Here is a 5,989-nt window from a genome sequence, read left to right on the forward strand (position 1 = left end):
GCGATAACTTCTCATTTGCTCCCTGTTATCTAGGGCCCGGATGACACACGTTCATGGTTGCGCGAGAGGAGAGGAAAATCAGATAGAGATCGCGAGATTAGATCCTCCGGGACGAAGAAGGTCGAGAAAGGGAGGCAAGGCGAGGCGGAGGTAGATGGGTGCGAATGAGACGGGGCGAGTCGCGGAATCGAGAAGTCACGACGAAGGGGGAGGACAAAGAGGGAGATGAAAGGAGGTGTATGGAGTGTGCGAGAGCGAGAAGAGACGAAGAGAAAGAGCTGTGTATCAGCTAGCGGAGAGTTCGTTGCCCGATTGGTTGCCTTCGCCGTGCCTCTTCTTTCCCGTCCACCGTTTTGTCCTTTTTTATTCACGAGCATCGAACACGCGTACACGAGCGCAGGTAGATACATACAGGAGTGGCTGTTTCGTCGAGGGTGACGTCATCGATCGACAAATCTACCCAGGTGAGTTCAGGTTCCCTGGCGAAACCTACCCCTTTCACGCTAGATATACGATAACCTGCATCAATACCAATGATCCTGATATCCCCTCTTTTTTTTTTTTATTACGAAGGGTTCTAATCGTGTTTGCGACATGCATGAACGAGGTAGCGATTAGATGATTATTATCTATTGAAGATGTTTGTAAAGGGTCGAAGGAACCTTTTTTTTTAGATTTGTATATAAATAATGATTAATGAGGATTAAAGAATCTTTGCACGAAAAAAGATTGAAAAGATTTATAGAAAGTAATGAATTAATGTATCAAAGAATGAAAATTGAAGAAAAGTTTAATAGTTAAATTAAGTATTTAAAAATATTGGAAGGAATAATATCTCGAGATTTGCATGATAATTTATAAATTATAATAATTTTAATAAAATGGGTTTTTTGGAATCTACAATTAGTTATAGTTTGATGAATTTTATCACACAATTTTAGAAATTGAAATCATTTATTATTGCGTATAATGTAAAAATTTATTTACTGGTTATTATTATGTAAGAGAATTAATAGTATTCATGATCTCACGAAGAATTTTTTTTTTACATCGTTCCTTTCATAATGTTATATTAGCAGTAATATGACGTCATCAATATATCAATATATTTATCATTTATTTAACTTTAAATTAAATTAAATAATTATATTATATATATTATATATAATTAAGTTAAATTAAATAATATTAATTATAATATATCATTAAAGTGAGTTCAAAAGACGAAATTTAAAAAATATTGGACAAGATACTCGTAGAAATAAAAATCAAATAGTCAAATCCTAATAAAATTTTTAACAGAAGATAAATTCTGCATTGAGTTTGAACAATAGATACTTTGAAAGATATCCAAACCTCATTAATGCAGAGCATATTGAAGAAGATAAATATGATAAGTAGTTAAAAGGGCAGGACAATAAGAATCAAATATGGAAACGAGGATTGCAATCACTAGTCGCTTGTGGCTAGTCGATTTAACTTAAGAGTGGATGAAGAAAGGGGTCGACCATCATTAACGCCCATACAAGGGGAACGTATCATGTGATATCAGAGTTAGCGCTCTAACAATAAGATCAGCAGTCGCACAATGTAATTATCGTTAACACCTTGTCCTTTTGCATTTCGAACATAAGAAACAATCCCCCTGTCCCTTTGGTTAAGACCGTCGATTATACACCATTTTTATAGATACAAATTGCCTCTTATTGTTGGCTACATAAGCAACCTTATAACTGTCTAACGTTTAAATCAATCTAAGCAACTATATAAAAAATGAAACAAAGCTTTCGATTCATATATAAAAATTATCAATGTTTTTAATTAAATGATAAACATATTATCTAAAATTAATTGAACATGTTAAATATTTGATTAGAATTTTAAAATTTCTTAGAAAAATTAATTAACTATTAATTGAAAAAAATATATATATAATAAACAATTAGCAAAATATATATATAGATATGTTAATGCAAAATATTTTTTTGAAATTTTAACTTTTGTAAAATTTTTTATATATGTAGTTGTTAGAAAGAAATGTTTTTTTTGATACTTATTATAATTGATAATTATCAAAGAAAGATATTTTTAAAATGAACTTCAACTAAATGAATTTTTACTTGATTCTAGTCAGCTAGTATTACGCTTCGAATATATGTAATATATGTAATTGCAACAATTCTCTAATGTTATTTTTAATATTTTTTAAAAATTTATTGATTTGTTATTTCGAAATTAGTGCTTTTCTGTAAATCTTCAAATATATCTTCTATTGAAATAAAAGCATTGAAATATTTTAGAAATCTCAGTAGAAAAAATTTCAAATGATTAAATGCTGGTTAGTAATATTATCATGAAATAATTTATAAGAGTAATTTCTACAGGATGAACAGCTAATAATTCAAGTTTGTTTTCGACGATTCCTTATATTCATTCCACGAAAGAAAATTCATCTATGATTTATAGTCGGTATTACGATGATTATGAATGACGCGGGCATATTAAATGTGTCTGTAAATGCAAAACATATGGATTTGCATAATTTATACCGTATCGGACATATTTACCAAATCAACGATCCTTAAAACTATCTACCAACTAAATACGGAAGTGCATTTGTGTACTTTCCAAGCAAATAATTAAGAATAATCGTTGTTGTATTTACTCAGAATATTTAACACATAATATTAATATTTTAATTACAAATTTACTAAGAAGTAAATATTTAATAATTCTTAGCACTTATACATTTAGCCGAATAAAAATTTATCAACAATTGTAAATTTAATGTGAAAAAATTTTCAATCCGCCATTTTGATAAATGTGATATTAATAAAAAAAATATTATTTATTTACTATTCTACTATTCGAATCTTATACTATTTCGAAATTTATATTTAAATAATACTAAATAATATTAAAAGTTATTTATTTAAAAGTTTTTTTTTATATTTATCATTAAAATTACTAGATATTTTATAAACATTAAATAAAATATAACATTTAAACATAAATATTTATTATTTATTATTACTAATAAAATATTTAAGAAAACCGTTTAGATATGCATATTCTTCTTATTTTAATAATAATTTACTGACTTGATATATTTATCAGAATTATCATTTCGAAAAAGTATGGAGATTAATTTCTAAATTGTTTATTATTTTGCTGAAATTTCAAATTATCAAGAAATTATAGCAAAATAAGAATTTACATATAAATCTGTCCAATGAATTCCAAATTTTATTTTGACGATTACAAGGTCAGCTGTCATGGAATGTTTCATTTTATGTAAACAAATCAAAACAAATCAAAACAAGAACTAATTCTTCGATAATTATTCGCGTAAACAGAAATTTCATAAAACATTTCTATGGATCAATAATTGTCAAAAGACGAAAAACGTCAGAATCATAGAAATGAAATGAATCGCGTTTCGCAAATGTTTTACTAATTGGCCACGAGTTGACAAAGAAACCGCGGTTGCTAAGCGAAGCTTTTCTAAGCAATGGGACAAAAAACAAAAGAAGCAATATTATTCCATGAAAATCTACTATAATAAATCTCTAAAAAGGATCCGTATTTAGAATGTCTCTTCGAGAAAGCTCTCTCTTAAAAGAGAAAGATTTATGATACCATTAACCAAGAAACTAAAACTTTCTTAACCTAACCTCGAAAATTCAAACAAAACGAAAATGACAAAATCCCATCCTTTTAACTTTAATTAATGTCGAACGCTATATTTTCTTGTGTAAACATCGATATAAAATTTCTGAACTCGAGCCAAATAGCATGTAAAAAGATCCAAAATATGGCACCTTAATAAAGTAACATTCCGGATATCTGACTCACAAATTCAGACAAGCGAAGAAAAATTAACCTCCTCATATTACTACTAAATTTCTTTAATTATATCTTATACTATGTGATAAATCTATTTAATTTAACGAATACAAAGAAACGAATAAGACATCGACAAATATCAAATCACAAAACATTTTCAAAATTTTATTTTCCGAATAAGTTATTTTCAAAGAATATTGATAAAAAAATTATAACAAAAAAAACTTACCTTTGGCTAGATGTTTCTCAAATGCATAATAGGAAGAAAGAAGATCAAGAATCACGCAGTGGCGCGAAGCCCACTGAACGAAAAACTTTTATCAACTTCACACAAAATATTACAAACTCTCGAGAACGTATTCGATCGAAGATTTATTATAATTTCGACGCCGATTCACGCAATATATCATTAATATAGTATCGATCGACAAGCGATCGACTCAAACAAACGATCACCGGCACGACTCTGTCGAAACTGGCGAGCGAAGCGACATCACGAACAACGCCGGGGTTGCCTACGCGCCGATGCACGTGGGCTCTGGGGTGGGGGGTAGTGGCAACGACGAAGAATCGAGGGCCTTGTAGGTAGTATAGTAGGTACTCGCGAATAGTGTTTCGTTTGATGGGAATTGGGGTGGTATAAATCATCTGTACCTTCTGTCAAATGTTTTTTTTTTCTTTTTTTCTCTATTCCTAGTCATATTCTTTCGATTCCTGATGTTTTCTCTCTTCGGATTTTTTTTTTAATAACTTGACTTTATGTTGTATTATTGGAGGCAAATTATGAATTGAATTACATTTAGTTTCGATTATAAAATATATTGACTCTATGTATCTTCATATAATATCTTCCATATTAAAAAGGATGAAATATTATTTGATTTTATATTTTATTCCTTATTGGGATATAAATGGATATAATGATAAATGGATATAATGGATATAAATGAGATTCAATAGTTTTGATTATAGCAATGTTTTTTAAATTTAATAAGGATTATTTTTACACTGTATAATAATAATAAACAATGTATAATATTTAATAAAATTTCATACAAAATTTAAAATAAAATGAATTCGCATGATATTAAAAGTAAATTCATTCGTCGTCAAATTGAAAATTTTACTTGATCATTCATCCAAATCATCAGCTTTCTATCTTTATTATTTTCGTGAATTAAAAAGAAAAGAATACAGTAAAGTAGATAAACAAGACCTCGTTAAACATAAAAAAAAAGAACAAATCGAATTGAATAGGAAAAATAGATAAATTATACTTAATAGGAAATGAATAAATTATCACACATCCTGTTCTATTAATAATTCTGGAAAAATATTAATCATAGCTTCCTTATATTATAATTACTAACTTTAAAAATGAAGATGTATGTTTTATATATTATATATCTTTCAAAGGAAATAGTAATTTAAATTAATTTAAAAAAAATATAATATAATATAATACACATTATTAAAAAAAATTAATATTAATAAATATATAATAAGTAAATAATAAAATAATACAAACAAAAATTATTCTTTTTCTTTGAGGAAATACAATTGCTTTTTCAAATTATCAAATATAAATATAATACATTCAAATTTTATGTAATTTTCATCTATTTTTTCTTTTTTAAATTTTTGGATTTTACTTTTGCTTCGCTTAAAAAGTTTCTTTCGTGAAAAGTGGCTAGTTATTTCATAACAGTTTGCAAAATTTTATGCTCATTCTTAACTCAAGTATTCTCGAGAATGTCCACTTGAAAAATTGTCAGGTCACGCGAATCATCACTTCGGTCAACATTTCAGGAGTACCATCGAAAAGAAGGTTAAACGGAAGAAAAAGGATTGCTCGGTGGACAATGCACGTGAAGTGGATTATATTTCAGGCCGTGTAACAAACTCGATTCAACCCGGTTCTAAGGCAGCTTTCAACGAGCCTATTGCCCGTTCCTGACTTCTAAAAGAAGGTGGAATACACCTAAGAAGAAGCAGAGGGGAACAGGTTCTAGATTCATTCACATCTCGTCGAGGCCTTGAGCTCGACAAAAAGCATTCTATGCAGTTGCTACCATAGACCCATCCTGTATTCTATCGGTATTACCAAGCTTTTATCGTAAAATGTACAGTGGAAATAATTTGC

At 28.6% G+C, this 5,989-nt stretch overlaps 1 protein-coding gene across 2 annotated transcripts in view; it reads right to left on the reverse strand.

Moving 5' to 3' along the window:
- Nucleotides 1-4,341, reverse strand: part of LOC102673265 — a 24,435-nt gene extending 20,094 nt beyond the window's left edge. Inside the window, exon 1 of one of the 2 annotated variants that reach the window (XM_006623072.2) lies at nt 4,076-4,341. The gene's annotated coding sequence lies outside the window, so the exon portion shown is untranslated. The remainder of the gene's footprint in view (nt 1-4,075) is intronic. The other variant, XM_006623073.2, reaches the window with a different exon arrangement.
- Nucleotides 4,342-5,989: the final 1,648 nt, after the last annotated feature.

The sequence above is a fragment of the Apis dorsata genome, unplaced genomic scaffold (assembly GCF_000469605.1).
Source record: "Apis dorsata unplaced genomic scaffold, Apis dorsata 1.3 scaffold_813, whole genome shotgun sequence".
NCBI lineage: Eukaryota > Metazoa > Arthropoda > Insecta > Hymenoptera > Apidae > Apis > Apis dorsata.